Here is a 25,444-nt window from a genome sequence, read left to right as displayed (position 1 = left end):
TGTAATTCCTGTATTGGCCTGTCTAGCCACTTGAGAACTCACTTTGAGTGGAAGCAAGTCTTCCTCGATTTCGAGGGACTGCCCATAATAATACTTCTTTGTCGCGGTTTGGTACATTTCCGAGGGCAGTTAAGAGTCAACAACATTGGTGTGGGTCCAGAGTCACACAGGCCAGGTAAGGATGGCAGATTTCCTTCCCTAAAGAACATTAGTGAACCAGATGGGTTTTTACAACAGTCCAGTAGTTCCATGGATACTAGCTTTTTACTAGCTTAAGTTGAATTTAAATTCCCCAGCTGCCATGGTGGGATTTGAATCCAGGCCTCCAGATCGTAGTCCAGTAATATTACCACTATGCTACCATACCCGTAAATGTACATGATCTTCAGATTTGGTGGGATTCAGGCCACGCCAGGCTGTTAGTCTCTGACTGACAAGTCAGCAATGTGGCGGCAGTGATATTCCCCGACGACTCCTCCGCCTCCCGGAAGCTGACTTCAGTAAGTGTTCTGCTGAAAGCGGTTCTGCCGAATGGATCGCTCCGGTGCAGTTGCTGAGAGAGTACATCGCAGGAGTCATTTATTTTTCCCAAAGGAAAAGCACTTGTCAGTGTGAAAATTCATTCACAACCATTTAATTGACCTCAACAAGCAGTGGGTACAGATGGAATGCCCAGAAAGTTGATGTTTGGATAGGGTGGGACAGCCGGGTATATCGGTACTGCCTGGAGGAGAGAGAGTGCTGCAGCTTTATCCGAGTTACCTGCCTATTTTAATGTAAGCCTCCATTGGAAAGAATGATTGCAAGACTGTCATTCATCAGCCCAGGTGATGCTACACTTCTAATCACTCAAATTGTGTGAGCACCAGTGGATGACCTTTTGTTGGACAGCGCAGATATAATGGTAAGTACTGCAGGGAATAGAATATGGCCAGGGTGGTGATCTGAACTAGTGTCGATTGCCTGGATGGGTCGGAGAGGAATTTTCCCAGATTTTTTCTCCCTAAATTGGCCTGGGTTTTTATCTGGTTTTTGCCTCTCCCAGGAGATCGCATGGCTCCGGTTGGGGTGGAGTGTAGAATGTTTCAGTGTAAGGGGTGTCGCAGTTGTGTGAGGTGGACCGGTTGGGCTGGGTGCTCATTGCCTTTCCGTCATTGTTCATAGGTTTATATGTAACCTTTAGGGCTGCTGACCAAGGGTCGTGCGGCTGTTTGTCGGCCGGCGTGGACACGATGGGCCGAGATGGCCTCCTTCTGTGCAGTAGGTTTCTGTTTCTATTCTGGGCCATTCAGCAGGAAATTTCCATTTTATATAGTGAAAAGATACTGTCGCAGTTCACGTGGCATGAAGCTCAGTGGAGTAAACAATTTGGTTATCGGGAAATTGCAGCCCGCTTGCAGCGAAGACCTTGAGGACTAATCTTAAGTTATTTGGCTCATAGGGAATGATGGAATACACTTCACAGATCGATGAAAAATGGTACCTCCTGAATTCTGTTGTGCTCAGCAACTGCCCTGAATTTACCCATTTGTCTTCGATTGTTTGGTTTTCTTTCTTTAGAGAACAAACTGAAGCGGGGAGTGGCGGATTCAGGGGGAATGTAGGGCATGCTGCCATTGACATTGACAACTTGACCTGGCCTGAAGCCTGTGGAATCTGAAGTGCATCTACTGCATGTGCTCATGAACAAACCATTCCCTCTATATATGCACTGAATCTCTTGCTTTTTAAAAAAAACGTTCCAGTTGACAATTTTTGTTTTAATTGGGTAGTGAAATCACAATCACAAGGTTTTGCAAAGAGTGCAGTATGTTCTGAATGGAAGGTGCCAATAATGCAGCACCTTCTTTAGAATCATTCATTCGTTGAATCGCAGATGCAGCGGTTTCTCGTGGAGCTGACTGCTTTTTAAATTTACATATTTATTTCCAAATTGTGACGTTGATAAAGGCACCTACACCTGCTGCTGTGTAGGTATTTATTCACTGGTTGCTACGGAGTGTGCAACATGTAATGTAGTCCAGTTCTGTACCCACATAAAGGCGTCCAGAGTAAATATCAATTCTAAGGACGTACAAAGATTTCCTCTAATCTGGTCTTTTCCAGTGCGACGCCCTCTACAGAGTATCTGTAGCGTGTGTGAGCAGAACAAGCAACAGTGTGGCTCTTCAACCAATCCGATTGAAGAATCTTCACCGAGACACAGTGTCTAAGCTAGGAAATATTAATTAGATTTTAACCATGTATGTTAGATCTCTTAATTTCCAAAGAAAATACGAACTCCGATGGTAGTTTTAACTTTTTAATCTTGGCAGAGAGTAACAAGCTGCTGGCTGATTGCCAGTTTCTTTGTCTTACTGAAACCACATGGCCAAAATGGCTGTATACCGGGTTCAATTTACAGAAAAGAACTCGCCTTCTTTGACCTTATTGGCTCACTACCCAAGGTCTGAAAATGTCAAGTTGATTGATGACTTAACGCAATGTGGCTGAAATGCATGTAGCATCTCTGACTTGTCTGTGAATTTTCACAGCCTGTCTAAATGCAGCCTGTTTGAATTCTCTATCAATCCCCCCTTTGATTCTTTCACAAACTGAATCATAAAACTTCAGGTATCACTGGTTGAACATTCTACAAAATAATTTCATACATGTTGATAGAGTTTCCTTCTAAAATTTGTTGATGTGTTTCGCCACATGTCCGGACTAGTAGCTTCCACACAAATTTACACCAACTAGAGTTCCATCGTGGCCACAATGGAAGTCTGGTTTTAGTAGGTTAATTAACCTTATTACAATTTAATCCAAATCAATATCTTAATTCAACCAGTAAACAACCTTTCCTTAAGCATAACATACCCCTGTGCCACGTACAGACGGTCTGCTGGGACCTGCAAGGTGTCTCACCTGCGGGACAGCAGCTACAGCCGCCTGGTCGCAGCAACATTTAATCAACATAAACAAACAATATAAAAGTAAAAGGTATTTACATGTAATTCCCTTGCTGCCCTACTATTTCCCTTTGGTGCAGAGGGTCGGCTAGTAAGAAGTAGGCCTATGCCTAGAATACCTACAATCAATAATACAGTAAATTTATATATTTTCGGGAAAAGTAATTGTCCTTATTAGATTTCAGTTACGGGTGCTCGTTTAACGTGTGAAGCGTGGATCCAGGCTTTCTTTCCTTGGACTTTAACAGCTGCCTGGGTGGTCAATAACACTTGATAAGGTCCCTCCCACTTGGCACCCAAAGGTTCTTTATGCAACTTTTTCACATACACCCAGACTCCCGGGATGATGTCGTGTCCTCCTTCGGGTGGATTACCCCAAGCTGCCGATACCTGTCGGGAAACAGAACTAATAGCATTGGTTAAGTTCTGACAGTATGATAAAGTGTCACTCATTAAGTGAACATCAGCTTTCCGTAAATCGATAGTTCCTGGCAGCGACATGGGTCTTCCTGTTATAATTTCAAATGGGCTTAGACCTGTAGTCTGTTTGGGGTTGCCCTAATGCTGCATAGCACTATTGGTAGTGCCTGGGGCCATGGTGTTCCTTCTTGGTGATATTTGGCAAGCCGTTGTTTCAGAGTTCGATTCATTCGCTCTACTTGTCCTGATGATTGTGGATGATAAGGACAGTGTAAATCCCACGTAATGTTCAGTAACCTACAGACTTCTTGGCAGACAGCACCTGTGAAGTGTGTTCCCTGATCTGAGTCAATGCTACTCGGGACTCCCCATCGGGGAATGTAATCCTTACACAAGACCTTTGCAGTGTGATTGGCTGTGGCTCTTTTAGTTGGGACAGCTTCTACCCATCTAGAGAATCTGTCGACCATGACAAGAATGTTAGTGTATCCTTGGCATGAAGGAAGAAATATATAATCAACCTGCAGATGCTGGAATGGTCTTACAGGGACAGGGGGCCTCAGTTGGGGCATTACCGTGATGGATCCAGAATTATTTTTCTGGCAGACCACACAGCGGTCTGTTACCAGCTGGGCATGTTTTTTAAATCCCCGACCCCACCAGCTTTTCTGGAACCGTGCCGTCATCTGTTGTGAGGCCAAGTGTCCCCACGAGTGGATCTGTTGGGCTAAAAAAAACATAAGCGCGTGTGGCGTGACTGGCTTGTCGTAACTCTTTGTCTCCAGACACCATCTTCGCATAGCTTAATTCCTGCCTCAATCCATGTCCATTTTTCCTCTCAGGAGCACTCGCCTTGCATTGTTTGAAGGTCTCGTGTCAGAGAGTCCTGAGTGCTTTCAATCTGCACATCTGTGTTGGTTCTTCTGGAGGAACGCCCTGTGAGGCGGCATCTTTAGCTGCCTGGTCGGCTAGGGCATTTCTCTGTGCTTCTGTGGTATTTTCCTTGGTCTGGGCCTTACACTTCAGGATGGACACTTCCCTGAGGTAATTGTATGGCCTCCAGTAAGTCTCGGACTTCTTTTCCATTTCGGATAGGTGTACCAGCAGCAGTGAGGAATCCTCTTTTCCGCCATAACATACCAAAGTCGTGAGCGACTCCAAAAGCATAACGCGAATCTGTGTAGACATTAGCTGTCTGCCCTTCTGCTATTCGACATGCTTCTGACAGGGCCCGTAACTCGGTCTGTTGTGCTGACGTTCCTGAGGGTAAACATCCTTTTGCCACTACCTCATATAAGGTTGTAACTGCCCATCCTGCTTTTCTGGTACCATTGTCAACAAAGGAGGAACCATCTGTAAACTGGATGAGGTCTGGGTTGTGCAGAGGCTCCTCTGCTGCTAAGGCTGCTTCTTCTGTTTCTTTTAAAATCTCCACGCAGTCATGCTCTTCACATTCTCCCCCCTCTTGCTCTCTCGATTCTGACATCGGGAGCATAGTTGCGGGATTAACCGGGCTGGCCCGGACGATATGGAGATTAGGAGCTTCCAAAACTGCTGTCCAGCGGGTCCATCTTGCTGCCGTCACCTGAGACATTCTATTCATAGACAGCAAAGCATGTATGGTGTGGGGACACTTGACAATCAGCTTTTGGTCGAGGACTAGACCCGCAGTGATCATTACCACTCGACATGTAGCTTCCATGGCCCTTAGGCAACTTCCCCATCCGAGGGCTACCGTATCCAGTTTTGCCGAATAATAGCCAATAGGTCTTTGCCGATCCCCATGTTCTTGTGTCAGTATAGCTGTCATATATCCTTCTTTCTCATGAACAAACAGGGTAAATGGCTTACCACTATCGGGGATTCCCAGAGCCGGTGCTGAACACACAACCTTTTTCAAACTCAGGAAGGCCTCTTGCTGTTCTTTAGTGAGGGTGATGGCTTCTTTAGAGGCACGTTTCCCCTTTAAAATATCATTCAATGGCTGAGCAAGCTGTGTGAAGGAGTCAATCCAATTTCTGTTAAAGTTACACAATCCCAAAAAAGACCTTAGTTCCTGAATAGTGGTTTTTTTAGCAGCCCGAATGGCTGCAGTTCTATCCTGGGTAAGTTCTCTCTTTCCTTGTGAAATCTTCTGTCCCAGGTATACAACCTCTTCTTGGGATATTTGTGCTTTGTCAATGCTGGCTTTATGTCCTTTCAGCCGAAGGTGATCCAGCAAAGCTCGTAAATCTTGTTCATGCTGTTCTTCCGTGTTTGAAGCTAGCAGGATATCATCTGGATATTGGATGACTGTGGATGACAGGGGAGGTAATTCTCGTAAATGGCTTTGTAAAGCCATGTGGAATACCGTAGGGCTGTTGTGGAAACCCTGCGGTAACCGGGTCCAAGTATACTGTTGTCCTTGGACAGTGAAAGCAAACCACTGTCGAACCTCCGGTGCCAGAGGCACCGACCAAAATCCGTTGGCCATATCTATAACCGAGAAATATTTATGTTCCGGTTTGAGGGCATTAAAAATGGTGGAGGGATCTGCGACCAAAGGAGCTTTTTGATCAATACACTGGTTAGCTTTCCTATAATCGACAGTCAAACGGCAAGTCTCATTAGATTACTGTACCGGCCACACGGGGCTATTGGAGGAGCTATGCATTTTAATAAGTACCCCTTGTTTCTCCAATTGCTGAATAACCGGTAAGATTCCCGCGATGGCAGTTGGACTGATGGGATACTGTTTAGTGCATGGAGGCTTGGTCCCTGTAAATGACGCAGGCTCCATCTGGAGTAGGCCACAATCGTTCTTATCTTTAGCCCATATCGGGTGTTCCTTCAATTCTTCTTTCTTCAAAGTTCTAATTGACCATGTCACCCGACCATCCTAGAAATGCAACGATGAATCTATTTGGATTAGAACGTCCATTCCCAAAAGGGGTTGATCTACTGGGCCTGTCCAGACCGGCGTGGTTAGTTCATGTGGACCCAGCCCTTTTAATTTCCATTTTATGGCCCCCAACTCCATAGGCTGTACGTGCCCTACCATCCAACGGCAAAAAATCTCCATATTGTAGGGGTAAGCATGTTAATTCTGCCCCTGATGCTAAAAGACAGTCCACATCCTTATCGCCCACCCTCACAGTTATATATAGCCCATCTCCCCTTTGTTGTATTAGTGCGAGGAGGGGGGCCAGGGTGGGCTCTAATCGTTTTTTGCTATCCCAAGTAACTCCTTCTGTTGTTGTATTGTCAGTCGCTTAAATGCTTCTATGAGGTCGTTATCTTGTGACAAGCCTGGCTTGTTGGCTGAATTGTATCCCTGGCTGCGTCCTCTTCCTCAGCCACGACCTTGCTGTTTTGCCCTGCACGTCATGGCCCAGTGACCTCCTTTCCCACAATAATGACATTTTCCGGGTAATTTTCCTAATAACTGTTTATCGGAATCCTGGGATTTCCATCCCATAGCCTGTACAGCTCGGACTTTAGCTCCCATATCCCGATCTAATTGGTTACATCGATCCACCAATGCTGCAAAGGTAGTTCCTCTACCTTCCCAGTCCGGTAACACTACCTTAAACATTTTGGACAGTTCTGGCTTTAGACCTGCCACGAAAGCTGCTTTCAGGGGTCCAAACACTTGTTCATCCATTTCCTCATCCGTATTATTCATACCCGAATGTTCTAGCCACGTGCATCTAAACCGCTCGTCAAACTCCAGGACCTCCTCTGTTCCTTTCTGTTGGCAGGCTGCAATTTTTCCCCAGTCTGTCTTCGCTGGACTGAAGGTTTGCAACCAGTGTTTAATCGCCTCCCATCCTGCGTCTAATTCTTGCTCATTCTGCCCCAAAGCTTCATCTATCTTGTCGTGCAATTTTCTTCCCTGTGTTTTTGGCACCATTATGGTAAAAATTAGCATTCCATCCCAGGGATGAAGTTGATATATATTTCTTAAGCGGTCCAGTTGGTCCCACGTTTTTACTCCCCCTTTCTTTGGATTGGGCAATTCCTTGGACCATTTATCAATTTTCTCTGGGTCTGCCAGAGCATGAACTAAGTATTCTTCGTACACCCTTCTCTTTTTGTTTTTTTGGTTCCGCCCTCATCCGCAGTCTCTTCTGATTTGACTACAACTCGTCTTTTTTTAAACTGGGCAAAGCGCACCCCTAATTCTTCATCATCCTCCGACACTGTATTGTCGGAGGATTCAGAAACCGTATCTATTCCTCGGTCGTGTCTTCGGGTTTGCGCTTTTAATTTATGTAAACATGGGTACCCTGGGAATTGATCAATACATTTTCTTTTTCCTATTACTGTCTCTTGACCTAATGATTTTTTCCATTCTTTAATTTCACCTTTAAGATCTTTAACTTCCGCTTCCAGCTTTTCAAGTTCAAGCTTTTTCTGTCGCAGCTGTGCACAAACAGCTTGCAGTTGATCCTTTGTACTGGTCAGTTCTCGATCATGTTGGGAACGCATTATAATTTCATTCCGGTTTCGGATCTGGCCCATAACCGCTAGGGACCATCTAGTTCGCTCTTTATTTTTCATACGGGTCGTTTTTCCCCAGACCCTTTTAATCTTGTCCAAGGACCATTGTCCTTTGGAGGTTCCGTACTTTTGTTCGATCTTAATACAGGTTTTAGATAAGTTGAAATGTTGCTCTATGTATTCTTTCAACTGTTTGAGAATTAAATCTAGCGAAACCTCAGGTGGTGCCTGTCCACCTTTAACAGGTGTAGGCAATTCTTTGTTCTTATCTCCTGCTGCCATAATTTCTTTACTGGGGTCTCGTCACAGGCTTTCTAGCCGATCACTAGGTCGGTAATTAATTAACTAACACACCGCCGAAGTTTAGACGTCTATGGGACCTTGAGCCGACTACCAACCGGAGGGTTCACAAACCGGAGGCTTTCGGAATCACGTAGAAGGAGAGGCGAATTTAGACTTTTGACCGAGGACTTTTTTTTAAAAAGAGGTGTCCTTACCTCAATATGTAGGTCCGATGTCCAAAATTCAGTTTCTTTCCTCAGCGACCCTGCTCGCAGCGCCAAAATTGTTAGATCTCTTAATTTCCAATGAAATACGAACTCTGATGGTAGTTTTAACTTTTTAATCTTGGCAGAGAGTAACAAGCTGCTGGCTGATTGCCAGTTTCTTTGTCTTACTGAAACCACATGGCCAAAATGGCTGTATACCGGGTTCAATTTACAGAAAAGAACTCGCCTTCTTTGACCTTATTGGCTCACTACCCAAGGTCCGAAAATGTCAAGTTGATTGATGACTTAACGCAATGTGGCTGAAATGCATGTAGCATCTCTGACTTGTTGTCTGTGAATTTTCACAGCCTGTCTAAATGCAGCCTGTTTGAATTCTCTATCACATGTACAGCAAACAAAATAAACATCGAAAGACAGATGGGATTCAGAAAGAGAGTTGAAAGAGAGATAGAAAAAGTAAAATTAAAAATCTCCAGCACTAATTAACTTCTGAAGGAATGAGTCTTCACACTTGGAAAACTAATCCCGACTTTCTGTTAGTTAGCTAATCCTCTATCCATGCTAATATATTACCCCCAACCAGGTGAATTTTTATCTTGTGCAGTAACCTTTTATGCGGCACCTTATCGAATGCCTTCTGGAAATCCAAATACTCCACATCCACTGGTTCCTCCTTATCCATCCTGCTCGTTACATCCTCAAAGAACTCCAGCAAATTTGTCAAACATGATTTCCCTTTCATAAAACCATGCTGAATCTGCTTGATTGAATTATGCTTTTCCAAATGTCCTACTACTGCTTCCTTAATAATGGACCCCAGCATTTTCCCAACGACAGATGTTAGTTAACTGGTCTATAGTTTCCTGCTTTTTGTCTGCCTCCTTTTTGCATTGATTTCAATGCCGATTCTATTGGCGGGAACTGTTATCCTGCTTCTCCACAGGGTGAGGCGTATCTCTGACAGCAACTTCTGGATTTCCACATTTAATTGCGCATGTGTGGACACCAGCAGTTGCTATTGGATTTCCCCCGTTGTAACAGTGAGTGCTGTTAGCTTCACCATTATTTTCATCGCAAATTCTAGGCTATTATTTCCTAAGAGAAGGTCTGACAAGATTGGATTGTGGAAGTGTCCTTTGGGCTGATTTGAGATGAAACTCCAACATTATTTCTCTTTCTTTTGGCCTTCAGCTTAATGCTAACTCGGGTGACTGATATATATTTGAGCTGGTTACAAAATGTACTCTGGAGTGGCTGAACGTCAATTAGTGCAAGTGAACTGGTAACACGGGCAAGTTTTCTTGAATCTTGACTATTAAATCATTTAGGCTGAAATATTATTCTGAGTACCTCAGTTCTCTCTTAGGCTGTCCCTTGAATCGAGGATGACTTGCTTCCACGCCAAAAAGGGATGAGTTCAAGGAGTTCACAGGTGTTTCAATGAAGGACCTAATATTCCAGGTCCCAAACTGCATATTGAAGGGTGGAAGATGCTGGTGTGTGAATTTTTTTAACGTGTTGTGGCTGGTGCACACCAGCTACCACACGGGCTTGACAGAGCTAGGTCTTGGTCCAATGGCAAGGATTAACCAAGACGACTGGAGACTAGCTCTGCTGCACTGATATATTGCAGTGTGGACTGGCCTGTGCTGCCCCTGGGCCCACGCCCCTGCTGGGCCCCGAACTCTCACTTCTGGGCTCCAATCACAAACTCTGCAATTTCACGCCCCAACCTCGCCACTCCTGCTGTACCTACCCACGCTCCAATCACCCATTGCGCTCATGAACAAACCATGAGCGCAACCATGGTGACGTCCAACCCAGTCGCCCTCTTCACTGCTGTCACCTTCCTGCACCACCTCGCACTGCTCCCTGTAGTGGTACGCTCCTTTAATGGCCCCGCCCTGCTGCAGGTGTTCCCTAGAGGGGCCATAAAAGGAGTGGCGAGCGGTGGACTGGGAGCAGCATGGTGGCACCAACCTGCGAGGGAACATCTCTTGAGTACTAAAGCACTTCATTTGGCACAGTTGTAAAATAGGATTAACATAGAAACATAGAAAATAGGTGCAGGAGTAGGCCATTCGGCCCTTCTAGCCTGCACCGCCATTCAATGAGTTCATGGCTGAACATTCAACTTCAGTACCCCATTCCTGCTTTCTCGCCATACCCCTTGATCCCCCTAGCAGTAAGGACCTCATCTAACTCCTTTTTGAATATATTTAGTGAATTGGCCTCAACAACTTTCTGTGGTAGAGAATTCCACAGGTTCACCACTCTCTGGGTGAAGATTAAAGATATTAAAAGTGCCCAGATGGTAGAAACTGTAATTTTCACACTACATTTGTGTTTTTTTTTAATGCTTGAATTTGTTATATGTTGTGTGCAATTTACAAAAGGTACAGGTACAATTTCAAATAATTATGGAAAAGTCAGTCTTGAGTTTGATTATTTGTAGACCGAGTTTGTCCTGAAGCAGAATGTGATCCTCAAAAGACTTTTAGAAAAAAAAAATAGGGGCATCTGGCCCAACAATCTCTTCGCCCACACCCCACTATAATTGATCAATTCCATCACCCTGCACCCTCCTCGCATCTCCCAATGCTGTCTCTTTCCAGAAGTGCATCTAAATATCTCGTGCCCGTGTATACAATTAGCTTCACTGGCCTCCCATGGTAACTTACACATCTATCTACTCTTTTTATGTGAAATAATTCTGCCTGAATTAACTCCTTATCTTCAAATTATATTCCCTAGTTTTTTAAAACCTTTGTCAGCAGAATGCATTTTAACAACCATTTTGGAAACAATTTTTCGTTCACCTAAAAAAAAAAACCTCAATAGGAATATAAACTCAACTTTTCTTAATGTTTTCTTGTAACTTAGATTCCCAGGACTTGATCTACACTGCACCTTCTCTCATACTGTGGTATAGAGACAGTACCACATGCGGTCTAACTAGTGTTTTATAGAGTAACCAGATACCACCTCTTTGCATTCTGTCCCACTGCTAATTAATCCCAGTACCCTGTTTGCCTCTTTTTACTGCAGGCATGCACTGAGCTGATGGTAACAATTTTTACACAATAAATCCCAATCTGTTATTTCTCTGGTTATTGGTAGGGTCGTCAGGCTTCCCATTTTTGAATAAAAAGATGTTTGAATTGAGTTGAAGGCAGAGTCCTGAACTAAAAATGCATGGTTAAAAATTATGAAATGGTGTCCTGTCTGCTGTTGTCTCTGTTACAAGTCTTTAATTTTAGCCAGGTAGATACTGTCCGGTCACTTTTTAAATGAACTGATGGTAGTGCCAAAGCGCTTCCCTGTGGTTTCAATTCTTTTCAGATGTACAATTAACTTTGCTAACAAATTCCTACTGATGTCGCTCCTTGCTCCCCCTCCCTGCCCCTGCATACAGATTTTTCTTTTATGTTTTCTTCCTCTGACTTCCAATTGCACCGCTACCTTTCTTAAACCTTACTCCTTGCTGCTGTGTAGTTGTCGGGTGCTGACAAATTTCCGGTTGTTAGAAACATAGAAAATAGGTGCAGGAGTAGGCCATTCGGCCTGTCGAGCCTGCACCACCATTCAATATGATCATGGCTGATCATGCAACTTTAGTACCCCATTCCTGCTTTCTCTCCATTCCCCTTGATCCCTTTAGCCGTAAGGGCCACATCTAACTCCCTTTTGAATATATCTAACAAACTTGCCTCAACAACTTGCTGTGGTAGAGAATTCCACAGGTTCACAATTCTGAGTGAAGAAGTTTCTCCTCATCTCGGTCCTCACCCAAATGGCCATTCTTCCTGAGTGTTACTCGGCTGCAGAAGCATTACAACTATACCTAATCCTCACTGGATAGCCGCACAGCGTATAGTTTAAAAAAAAATAACGTGTGCGGAGGAAAAAATAAATCACAAACGATGAGAAACTGTAGGTGTTCTTGTATGTCTGACACCTCCAGTTTCCACTGAAGATAGTATGATATCATTTGAGTCAAATTAACTATTTTCCCCTGAAGTTTGAGAGAGCAGAACAATGAAGCACTGGTCTTGCAGTTTGGCTTCTCTCTTCTGAAGTGAATTTGTGCATCAATTCACTGCGGGTACATGTGACTCCAATTGAGTCATTATTGCACTCTGCTAAACATTTTGTATTATTGTTCCCCAAGACTGGTGTATGTGTAGCAGAGAAAAAAACATTTTGGAGAGTATAGACTGAATTTTGTGTTGGGGGTGGGGGAAAGCCTGGTTTTATTACCTCCTGATGTTCATTAATGAGCAATAGTGAAACTAAATCTTTGTTCTGATGTGCAGCCAAATGCCCTCCAGTGTTTCATTCCAACAATATAATGAAATTTGGCTCTTTTTTTTTAACTAATACACCACTAGAAATAATCTGGTTATTGAAAATATTATTGGGCATGTTGGTGCCCTGGTTACACGGTTGAGGTTTTTCGAACGCCTCCTCAATTAAATACAAATGTTTAACATTCTGTTTTTAAAAAAAAAACTGTCTTTTCCAATACCAGTCAAGCAAAGAATAACCGATGCTTGGGAGCTATTAAAAGTCATGAGTCAAATCAGGAGATGGATCGAGAGGGGGTTGTTCTGACTGCATCATAATCACAGTGGCAAAGTTCAAGTTGTTTATGATCTTGTATCTGGACACCGGAGATAAAAGAGCAGAGCAACCATGTAGTCACTTCCAGATATCCCTATTTCTTTCCTGAGCCTGTTGTGGCTGTTTGTGCTTATTACACTTGTGTGTTCCATGCCATTTTATGTCTCTGACACTAGGGATTGCTGATTAGTTTATTAGCACGATCTGTGGTTTATTTACGGAGACATTGTGGGCCCTATATTATGGATGTGTGTGTGTGATATATATATTATATGTAGTTTAATTGTTGAGAAGAATAGCCTCTGTGCTACTTCAGTGAACGTAATTTGTCAGTGACAGGAAGAATCGATGTTTTGTGCAGTTGGGTGGGGGTGGGGCGGGGAAGTAATTCATTTTAAATAACCCAAGTGGGTCCCAAGGTTTGTGACTGACTTAAAAGAAAATTTCTATGTGTAGACTGTTGGTGAGAATATGTATGCATATGTGCTGTTTTTCTCCACATGAGCCATCTAGTCTAGTGCAACTCCTCATGCCCTTTTAACATTCCTTTTTAAAGCAACAATCCAATTCTCTTCAAAGAATTTATGGACTGCTTCATTATTTCATGTTTTAATCATCCTTTTTGCAAATATTTTTTTCAACCCCCCCCCCCTCGGCCCCTTTTAATTCTTTTTATGATTATCTATTTCAAAGAAGAGCAGGGGAGTTATCCTCCGTGTCCTGGCCAATATTAATCCCTCAATCAACATAACAAAAACAGATTATCTGGTCATTATTGCATTGCTGTTTGTGGAAGCTTGCTGTATGTAAATTTCCTACATTACAACTGTGACTACACTCCAAAGTACTGCATTGGCTGTACAGCGCTTTGAGATGTCCAGTGGACGTGAACGGCGCTATATAAATGCAAGTCTTTCTATGGCTGGCACGCACTGGTATGCTGCCATGCAAGAGCAGATGCATAGTTTGCCTTTGTGAAGTTGATTTTCTAATTCATTACCTGATGTGTTGTCTCAGTTCAGGGTCAGTGGCTGTTCTTGTCAAATCATTGCTGTGGTTCCAACCTGCTGAACTGACTGTACTTGAAAATGACATTCTTGCACCTTTACCTTGCCTGAAGGGTTTGGCTGAGAATTATACTGTGACGAGGCAAATGTTGAGAATAACTGGAGCTGCTTTTGCTGTTTCTGGAGTGTGAGCATTTTTATACGCTGGAATGAAAATACAGCAGAAAGCATTTCAGAATGCACCTTGTACTGTCTTAAGTCATCTTTGTTTCTTTCTAAATAGTAAAACAGTAAAATACTTCCTAGTTTAATAATACTGAAATTCAGTACACCAGAAGCAAATACCACCATAATTATAAATTAAGTAAGATTCATTCCCTGTCCAGTAATTCAATTAATATGGAAGAACCAATCACTGTCCTCCATCCTTGTGACATCATAATTTTATTACTTTTTATTTCTCATTTAGTCCTCTTGATAGGACCTGTAGTGGCTCCAGGCTCGAGCTGCCTCCGTTGTCAGGGAAACACTGATGTTTAAATCTCCCTCCAGCTGCTCCAGACTCGCGCTGTCTCCGTTGTTGGGGAGACGCTGATGTTTAAATCTCCCTATTGGTAAGGATACAATGGGCTAGAATTTCCTAACAATCCACCAGCGCCCAATTGCCGCCCGAAAGACCGCTAAGATTCCTAAGATTATCACCGATGAGAATTCCCCCCCCCCCCCCCCGCAAGAAAGAAAAAAAATCTGCACAGTAGAAAAAAAAATGGGCGTTGCACTCCGATTCGTGGTTTTTTTTCAAAAAGTGGAATTTAGGGTCGATTGGGCAATTCTTAAAGAAAATGGACGATAATTAAAAAATTCACCAAAAATTTACTCCGAGGCTGCGGGTTGGGTCTAGGAGGAGAAAAACACTAAAAATATTTTTTTAAAAAAGAACATAACAAAATCATCATAACATTCTCAGGAGCCTTTTAACTTAAATCACCACAACAGAATTTTAAAATAATGAGGAAAAAAACAATTATTTACCTTTTTTTTTCTTGCAGAACTACTCATCTATCGCCCAGCTCCGTTTTTTTAATACTTGCCTACGGGTCACCGCTGAGCCAAATATCGCGCCAGGGCGATCTGTGGACAGTGCACGTCGGCAGTCCGCTCCCCAGCGGTACCTCGAACCCGCTGGCGTAACTCAGCTGGGCAATTTCTCGCCGACTTGGTCAATTTTGAGCCTAGAATCTTTTTTTATTTGTTCTTGGGATGCGAGTGTTGCTGGCAAGGCCAGCATTTTATTGCCTATCCCTAATTGGGTGGATTGCCGGGCCATTTCAGAGGGCAGTCAAGAGTCAACCATATTGTTGTGGGTCTGGAGTCACACACAGGCCAGATCGGGTAAGAATTGACAGATTTCCTTCCCTAAAATTTTTTACAACAATCGGTAGTTTATGGTCACCATTACTGATGGTAGCTTTTTATTCCAGAATTATTTAATTAACTGAATTTAAATTCCCCAGCTGCTGTGGTGGGAGTTGAACTTAAGTGTGTGCTGTTTTTTTTGACCCAGAAGGAGGCAGGTTGATAATTACATTGGAAGTTTCAAAAATATAAACGCAATGAAGATCTGATTGGTGCTAGCTGTCCTTTTTATGGCAGTCTTTCAACCCATTGTCTTTATGTATTGCAAATCCATAGCCAAATTAGTGAAGAATTGTTTTCCAAACTTAGCACTAGGTTCTTGACTGAAGGATCAAAGGCTATTTTTGAAAATAATAGGTATAGAAACATTGGCAAGTATATGGAAGACTGAACTGTTGACTAGAAAGTTGTGGTGATGGAGAAGTTCTTTGTATGCTGCGAACTTGAGGTTGACGTGAAATTATCTTTTTGCATGTTACGTTGCAGAATCATTTCTACTGCAATACAGTGGGGCTGCTGGCGTTCCGAATTTGCTTCATTTACGTTGCGGGGTAGGTCCAGGGCACTGGACCAGCACTGGACCAGCGGCGGATGGACAAGATTTGCCCACACAGAGCAACTGCTCCAGCGCAACAACTTTGAGGCTTTTGACCACACACCTATCCCAGTATCAGTGGATTGTTCATACAGGTCAGTAATTTAAAAACCGCATTGCTACTGAGTGGATACGTTGAAAGAGTAGTCCACTTGTAGCCAGAGAACCAACTTGTGTAGTATCTTTAATGCAGCAAAATCTCCTAAGGCCGTTCACAAATTGTACGGACACAGAGCAAAAGTTAGAGGAGATGACCGAAGGAGTGATCAGTGCGAAGTTTTGAGGAGGCTTTTGAAGATAGGCAGAGTTGAGGCATGGTGGAGGGATTTATGGAGAGAATGCCAGAGTGTGGGGGCCAATATAGCTGAAGGCACTGTCACCTATAATAGTACTGAGGGTGGGATATCATACAGCATTCCAGAGTCAGAAAACTGGAAGTTGGGATAATCGGACAGGAGGGGGTTGTCGTAGTAGAGTGTAGCGAGGGTATTGTACACGAGGATAAAGATTTAGAAATCAATGTGTTGGAGGTCGACGAACCAATAGCAGTCAGAGAGGGCAACAATGATGGGTAAGTCAGACTTATTACAGGGTAAGGTGAGTTGGAGTTTGTGCAGCGCGACACTTTGGAGGCAAGTGTGAAGAGTTTTGGAGAAAATGAACCCGAAGGTGTTGAAGAGTGTTTTAGTAGCAGTGGGACTGAGTTAAGGATGAAGACCAATGATTCCTGTGAGCTGCGCTTTGCTGTGTGGCCTGTCTCTTTTAGTGCGCGCTCCCTTTAAATTTCTGCACATTAGCAGTATTTACAATGGAGAAGCCGGTGAGCGGCCTGTGTGGAACCTTTTCTATTACTGTGCGATTGCGCAGCTTAAAGGGAGCATTAATGAAGACTGCTGGGATTACTGAGGTAGAAATAGGTGATCTTAATGAGGGATAGGATGGGAAGTCTAAGACTTTGCTCAGGGTCAGAACAGATGCTGGAGTTCTTTGTAGGGTTCAGCCTGAATGAGCAGCCAGGAAGGGCGATAGAATCAAGGGCTAATGCTCAGAGTTTCTAGTGAGATCGGAACAGGATGTCTTTGGTTATTCCAGTGCTGGGGAAAGCTCTGGATTTGTCACAACTTGATGTTTGGGCATGTAGTTGGATGGTCGGTTGGGAGTGGCGTTATAAAGCTGAAGCTGGCGTTGGTCAGTGCATATATGTAAGCTGATTGATCATGTGACATGGAGGCACCATGCAAGTGGCACCAAGGATGGAACCTTTGGGGTGCACCAGAAAACTGAGGGCACGGAAGGAGAAGCAATTGCAAGTGAGATGCTGCATGTTTTGGGGTGCGTAGAAATAGATGGTTCCCTGAAGGTGGTTAAAAGAATGGTGAAGGAGGATGCGATGGTCAACTGCATCGAGAGATCAAAAAGGATAAAGGTGGTTCGCATACTGAGTGTGGGGCACAGCTAAAGTTTGTACCATCAAAGGCCGTCCGTTATGCTGGCTAGCATCAGCTCCAGTGGCCAAGGCTACTTTGAGCATTACGGTTCTATGCCCTTTGTAGGCAGTTGTGCGTCCTAGCTTGCATAGAAAGCCCTTTTTCTTCGCAAGAAAGACTTGCATTTATATAGCGCCTTTCACGACCACTGGACATCCCAAAGCGCTTTACAACCAATGAAGTGCTTTTGGATCGTAGTCACTGTTGTAATGTTGGAAATGCGGCACCAATTTGCGCACAGCAAGTTCCCACACAGCAATGTGATAATGACCAGATAATCTGTTTTTGTGATGTTGATTGAGAGATTAATATTGGTCAGGATTCCAGGGATAACTCCAGTGCTCCTCTTCTTCAAAATTTTTTATGTCCACCTGAAAGAGCAGAGGTTTAATGTCTCATCTGAAAGACGGCACCTCCAACAGTGCAGCACTCCCTCAGTGGAGTGTCAACCTAGATTATTGTGCTCCAATCTAGAGTAGGATTTGAACCCACGACCTTTTGACTCCGAGGTGAGAGTGCTACCCACTAAGCCACAGCTGACACTACCAAACATAGTTCCTTATACCACTGTTGAATTCCCTTTGGCTAGCATTTGCAGAATGGTACACAGCTGTGCAATATTACTGACTGGAAGAGGGAAAACTCAAGAGCAGTGTAAATACATACAAGAATTGAACCTGTTGTTGGGAAGCATGTTACGGAATGAATGCACTTTAGGAGCTTTTGAGATCTGAACTGAGAGTGGTGTCCAAGCTGTTTATTCAGTCAGTTAAACCTGAACAATGTCCTTGAAAGCGATAAATATGCTCCCTGCTGTCGTGTTTCTTAAATGCTATAATATGTAGTTTACTTTTCCATGCTTTGTCACTGGAGCTTAGATTTGTTATCACTGCTGCCAATTTGCTGCTGCTGTTATATTTAGATTAGTTAATGTAGCCCTGTGTTGTATAATTGGAAAGGGGGATATTTTACAAGACTATGAAGCCAAAATAACATCATGATGGAGTCCATTGATGGGAACAGGGGTATTTTTTCCTTCTTCTTTGATTTGCAGAGGGGTATGTCCTGTATATAATACCCCATTTATTTTGTGGAACTACTTTTGATGTGCAGTTTTCCCGTGTTCCAGATTCCCGCTGATTACTACTAGGGTTGTTTCAGTGCACCAGCAGGAATGTCAGAACAATGTGGAAGATTTGCACGTGTGCAGTTGCAAAGTAGTATTTCTGGCTGTAGGCTTTCCCCTATGTCAGGAATAGCTCCTTATAGACAGTAATGTGAAAATTACTGCTGGCTTGCAAGGGAAGCATTGCCTCAGGTGGAGCGAATGGGAGCACCATGTGACGTGGTGTATGCCTCTGAAGATGTGTTTGCAGTCTTGATGATTTTATAGCACCACCTCCAACGGTCGGGCTGCAATGAAATGGTGTAAGCAGGCAGTGTGTGGTTTGTTCATCTAAAATATGCATTTATGCCTATGAAGAGTAGGCTTAAACGCGCATGATTCTCCAGAGAACAATTTAGGTATTGCTCACTTGAGGCCTTTTTCTTTAATCTCTGGCAATGCTTCATTTCTTTTTCTGCATTATTTGTTTTTTTTTTGCTGTTATCCTTCTTGCATAACGGTCCATTGGATATGTAATCACCCTCATGCAAGCTCAGCATGTTTCTAGGTAAGAGTCAATCTTTTTTTTAAACTCCTCCAGCTCATTGTTTATAGAGAAGCTCCTAGTGTAATGCTAAGATCTGACTGCTGTGACACTTTATTTTGAAGCTGGATTTTCTTGGACTGAATTACTTAAAAAAAAAGACTATTTATTATCTTTATTCAGAGGGAGTTACCTGGTGTTAAGTTGTGGACATTGTTAATGCGTGTGTGTTGTATTTATGTATACCCCACAACCAATGTAATCTATATAAAATATCTTTCATCAGGACAAAGGGAAACAAATATCCCAGTCGTGTCCTGGAAGCACTCCAAATGTCACTTTTGTTCCCATGTGAAATTAATATTTACATTTAATTACGGTGCACAATTAAATTTTTCAGTCTATAGGGAGCAAGCCAGGATGTTGGGAACATCAGCAAGTTTGGTTCAGGAAAAAGTTATTTGGCCCATTGAAATGCCGTATTTGTGTGGCACTTGGAGATCTCATTAAGTTGGTCAAGTATTGTGAAGTTCTACCATCCACTGCTGTTTGTAGGTAGGACTATAGAAACACAGGGGCCAAGTTTCGGCCTGAGTTGCTCCTGTTCTTTTGGAGCAACTGGTTTAGAATGGAGTATCTTAGAAATTTGAATTCTCGGCATTTAGTTTGCTCCAGTTCTAGTCAGTTAGAACAGTTTTACTTTGGAACAGAATTTTTTTTTCAAAAGGGGGCGTGTCCGGCCACTAACGTGTGTTTTTAAAGTTTAGGCAGTGAAAACTTACTCCAAACTAACTTAGAATGGAGTAAGTGAAGATTTTTGTACGTGCGAAAAAACCTTGTCTATACTTTAGAAAATCAGGCGTAGGTTACAAATTAGGCGTAGGAAATGGGGGGGGGGGGTTTAAAGGGAACTTTACAAACATTAAACACTTCACTTTTACAAATAAAGAGCCATCATCAATAATAAATGATAAATACATCAATAAATCAACCAATAAATCAATCAAAAAAAATTAATTAAAAAATAATTTTTAAAAAAATCAATAAATAAAACATTTTCTACTTACCGACTGCAGCACCGGGAGTCCTTCAACAGCGTGCTGGGATGGCCCCCCCCAGTGTGTCTCTGTCAGTGTCTCTATCTCTCTGTCTGTCTGTGTGTGTGTCTCTCACTCTCTGTCTGTCAGTGTCTGTGTTTCTGACAGCAAGGGGAGGGGGAGAAGGGGGATGAGGGGTGAGGGGAGGGGGAGAAGGGGGATGAGGGGTGAGGGATGGGGGAGGAGGGGGGTGAGGGATGGGGGAGGACGGGGGTGGGGGAGGAGGGGGGTGAGGGATGGGGGAGGAGGAGGAGGAGGAGGAGGGGAGGATGGGGGAGGAGGTGGGGAGGGGTGGGAGAGGGGGTGGGGGAGGAGAGGGGGAGGAGTAGGGAGTAGGGGGGTAGGAGATGGGGAGGGGAGGAGGGGGGTAGGAGATGGGAGAGTGGGCGAGGGGGGTAAGAGGAGGGGGTGGGTAAGAGAAGGGGGGGATAAGAGGAGGGGGGTAAGGGGGGAGGAGGGGGGTAAGAGGAGGTGGGGGAGGAGGGGGGTAAGGGGAGGGGAGGAGAGGAGAAGGGGGGTAGGAGGAGGAGAGGGTGGGGGGGGGAGGAGGGGGTGGGAGAGGAGAGAGGGAGAAGGGAGAGAGGATGGAGGGAGGGGAGGAGGGGGGTAGGAGGAGGAGGGGGTGGGGAGGGGTGGGAGAAGAGAGGATGGAAGGAGGGAGGGAGGAAGGGAGAGAAGGAGGCTGAACGGCTGGGCCAAAGACTTCGGGCTGGATTTACAGGTAGGTGGCGTCGGGGTTGGGAGAGTCACGGAGGTCGGGTGGGGGGGGTGGTCGGGGAGCGGAGGTTGGGTCGCCGGGGGAGGGAGTGGGGGTCGGGTTGGGTGGGAGGAGCCTTATCCACGCAGCCCCAGTGAGGCCATTCGGCCAGGGCTAGGGGCTGCGTGCTTCGGGCCCCTCCCATAGTTTTGGGAGCCTGGAGCTACTGCACATGCGCGCCCACTGTAGCGCGCATGTGCAGAGATCCCGGCACTGTATTCAGCGCAGGGACCTGGCTCCGCCCCCCACAGCTCGTGCTGCACCGCGCCCAGCCCCAGAGGACCTGCAGGGAGCCGGAGAATAGGTAAGTTTTTTTTTTAGGCGCACTCTGTGGCGCGAAAAACGGGCGTGGCGCGGCCCGAAACTTGTGCCCATAGAAACTAGGTGCAGGAGTAGGCCATTCAGCCCTTCGAGCCTGCACCGCCATTCAATGATATCCCTTGATTCCCCCTAGTAGTAAGGACTACATCTAACTCATTTTTGAATATATTTAGTGAATTGGCCTCAACAACTTTCTGTGGTGGAGAATTCCACAGGTTCACCACTCTCTGGGTGAAGAAGTTTCTCCTCATCTCAGTCCTAAATGGCTTACCCCTTATCCTTAGACTGTGACCCCTGGTTCTGGACTTCCCCAACATTGGGAACATTCTTCCTGCATCCAACCTGTCTAAACCATTCAGAATTTTAAACGTTTCTATGAGATCCCCTCTCATTCTTCTGAACTCCAGTGAATACATGCCCAGTTGATCCAGTCTTTCTTGATATGTCAGTCCCGCCATCCCGGGAAGCAGTCCAATGAACCTTCGCTGCACTCCCTCAATAGCAAGAATGTCCTTCCTCAAGTTAGGAGACCAAAACTGTACACAATACTCCAGGTGTGGTCACACCAAGGCCCTGTACAACTGTAGTAACACCTCCCTGCCCCTGTATTCAAACCCCCTCGCTATGAAGGCCAATATGCCATTTGCTTTCTTAACCGCCTGCTGTATCTGCATGCCAACCTTCAATGACAGATGTACCATGACACCCAGGTCTCGTTGCACCTCACCTTTTCCTAATCTGTCACCATTCAGATAATAGTCTGTCTCTCTGTTTTTACCACCAAAGTGGATAACCTCGCATTTATCCACATTATACTTCATCTGCCATGCATTTGCCCACTCACCTAACCTATCCAAGTCGCTCTGCAGCCTCATAGCATCCTCCTCGCAGCTCACACTGCCACCCAACTTAGTGTCATCTGCAAATTTGGAGATACTACATTTAATCCCCTCGTCTAAATCATTAATGTACAGTGTAAACAGCTGGGGCCCCAGCACAGAACCTTGTGGTACCCCACTAGTCACTATGCTCGTCTTGTATGCAGATCGTAGATTTTTATTTTTGGCCTGGAAAGTCGGGGGAGTGGTTGCATTATGTAGAAATGGTGATGCGAAAGATTTTGCAATGAACCTGCAGTAGTGATCTCTTCAAAGAACAAAATGGATTCGTGCAAAATTTATTTGGCTGCAGTAAGATTCTGAGGCATTCCAGAACTCAGCAAAAACTGTTAAAATCTGGGCTTAAAATTCCTTAAATATTACATATCCTGCCAGGGGCCATCAGGAGTGAGTTAAAAGCTAATTATAGTTATAACCTAATTTTAAGGTTCAGTTGACATTTATAAAATCAGTGGAGGTTCCTTCTTCTGGCTTAAGTTTTTTTTTTAAAATTTGTTCTGGGATGTGGGTGTCATTGGTAAGGGCAGCATTTAATGCCCATCCCTAAATTGCTCTTGAAGGTGGTCATGGGCCACCACCATGAACCGCTGCAATCCTTGTGGTGAAGATACTCCCACAGTGCAATTTCCGAGGGAATTCCAGGATTTTGACCTAGTGACAAAGAAGGAACTCGCAGGTGATGGTGCTCCCATGTGCCTGTTGCCCATGTCCTTCTAGGTGGTAGAGGTCGTGGGTTTGGGAGGTGTTGCCGAAGAAGCCTTGGTGAGTTGCTGCAGTATATCGTATCGATGGTACACATTGCAGCCACAGTGCGCCAGTGGTGGAGGGAGTGGATGTTTAAGGTGGTGGATGGGTGCCAATCAAGCGGGCTGCTTTGTCCTGTATGGTGTCGAGCTTCATGAGTATTGTTGGAGTTGCACTCATCCGGGCAAGTGGAGAGTATTCCATCACACTCCTGACTTGTACCTTGTCGATAAAAAGGCTTTTGGAAGTCAGGAGGTGAGACACTCGCTGCTGAATATCCAGCCTCTGACCAGCTCTTGTTGCCACAGTATTTGTGGCTGGTCCAGTTAAGTTTCCGGTCAATGGTAACCCCCAGAATGTTAATGGTGGGGGATTCGGTGATGGTAATGCCGTTGAATATCAAGGGGAGGTGGTTAGACTCTCGCTTGTTGGAGATGGTCATTGCCTGGCACTTACGTGGCGCGAACGTAACTTGCTACTTATCAGCCCAAGCTTGAATGTCTGGCTGCTTCATTCTGAGGAGTTGCGAATGGAACTGAACACTGTGTAATCATCAGCGAACATCCCCACTTCTGACCTTGTGATGGAGGAAGGGTCATTGTTGAAGCAGCTGAAGATGGTTGGGCCTGGGACACTGCTCTGACGATGGGCTGGGATGATTATCCTCCAACAGCCACAACCATCTTCGTTTGTGCTAGGCATGACTCCAGCCAGTGGAGAGTTTTCCCCCTGATTCCTATTGACTTCAGTTTTACTAAGGCTGCTTGATGCCACACTTGGTCAAGTGCTGCCTTGATGTCAAAGGCAGTCACGCTCACCCCACCGCTGAAATTCAGCTCTTCTGTCCATGTTTGGACCAAGGCTGTAATGAGGTCTGGAGCAGAGTGGTCCTGGTAGAACCCAAACTGAGCATTGGTGAGCAAGTTATTGGTGAGTAAGTGCTGCTTGATAGCAGTGTCGACGACACCTTCCATCACTTTGCTGATGATTGAGTGTAAACTGATGGGGTGGAAATTGGCCAGATTTGATTATGTGGACAGGACATAACCTGGGCAGTTTTCCACATTGTTGGGTAGATGTCAGTGTTGTAGCTGTACTGGAACAGCTTAGCTAGAGATATCTGAAGCACTGACTAGCATTATAACCTGATTGTTCCTTCCCAGAAGTTCATGCATGTGTGCGCACACATACCTTGCAGTTTTCTTCATCACTGGTACATTATACTTTCAATAAATACACCAATATAAGCCCAGAATCCACTTATTTGGTTGGTGTTGGCAGTTTGTGTTTCAATTCCTTCAATTCTGGGTTTGTGAAGAACCTAAATATTTTAGCAAAATTTTGTCACGGCATCTTCAAGCAGTAGATCCCGGGGTTGTTAATAGAGAGAGCTTCCTACTCTGCTCACTGTATTTTGGAGCTGAGATTTTTCTGGGTGACAATGAAGCACATAGAATGTTACACAAAGCAACAGTTCATTCATTCCATCAAGTCTGTCCTGGTGTGGAGATTGTTATCGGGGCTGCACTTCATATTGTGGAGCTGAACTTTTTCTAAATCTAGTAGTTGTCCTCTGATGCTGGTTAAATATCAACTCAAAATGTTAATTCAAAAAGGAATCTATCAGTCTTTTACTAATAATAAACGATCTGAATTCTCCTAACAACTTGTATTTATATAGCACCTTTAACATAATGAAACGTCCCAAGGCACTTTACAGGAGTATTATGAGACAGAAAAGTTGACACCGAGCCACATGAGAAATTAGCGCAGATGACCAAAAGTTTGGTCAAAGAGGTAGGTTTTAAGGAGCGGCTTGAAGGAGGAAAGAGAAGTGGAGAGGTTTAGGCAGGAAATTCCAGAGCTTGGGGCCTAGGCAACAAGGGCACAGCCATCAATGGTTGCGTGATTATAATCAGGGATGCTCAAGAAGCCAGAATTAGAGAAGTGCAGACATCTCGGGGGGGGATTACAGAGATAGAGATGGGGGGTGCGGGGAGATTAGAGAGCGGGAGGGGGGGCAGGGGGAGATTAGAGATAGGAAGGGGGGGGCGGGGGGAAGATTCGAGATAAGGAGGGAGGGGGGGAGATTACAGAGATAGGGAGGGGTGAGTCCATGGAGGGATTTGAAAACAAGGATGAGAATTTTGCAATGAGGTGTTGCTTAGCCAGGAGCCAATGTGGGTCAGCGAGCACAGGATTTTTGGGTAACCAAATGGACATGAGATTGTAATAACTTTGCTCCACAATCTGTGAAATACTGAAATATATTTAATCTTTCTCTGCTGTAGGAAACTAGAATTGAGAGCATGGTTGTGTGCCGGATTTAAAATAACGAGGTGCCCTCATCTATTCAATTGAGAAAATAAAAGGCTATTGGATGTAAAAATACTATGTGTACACAGTGATATCTATACAGAATACAGAATAAATATGAGCGACAAGCCAGAGTCGACCGAAATGCTAATGTACTTCACATCAAAGCTC

The 25,444-nt window shown here is 44.4% G+C and overlaps 1 protein-coding gene across 3 annotated transcripts in view; it reads left to right on the top strand.

Annotated features, from left to right (window-relative positions):
• Nucleotides 1-25,444, top strand: part of LOC139248873 (protein Jade-1-like) — a 162,792-nt gene that overhangs the window by 16,475 nt on the left and 120,873 nt on the right. The window contains exon 2 of one of the 3 annotated variants that reach the window (XM_070872245.1): nucleotides 15,895-16,098. The exons of 1 other annotated variant lie outside the window; for it this stretch is intronic. The gene's annotated coding sequence lies outside the window, so the exon portion shown is untranslated. Of the gene's footprint in view, nucleotides 1-15,894; nucleotides 16,099-25,444 lie in introns of those variants that run through there. One more of the 3 variants, XM_070872247.1, reaches the window with a different exon arrangement.

Source organism: Pristiophorus japonicus, chromosome 2 (assembly GCF_044704955.1).
Source record: "Pristiophorus japonicus isolate sPriJap1 chromosome 2, sPriJap1.hap1, whole genome shotgun sequence".
NCBI classification, from domain to species: domain Eukaryota; kingdom Metazoa; phylum Chordata; class Chondrichthyes; family Pristiophoridae; genus Pristiophorus; species Pristiophorus japonicus.
The sequence above is the reverse complement of the archived record's forward strand: the minus strand, read 5'-3'. Positions and strand labels throughout refer to the sequence as shown.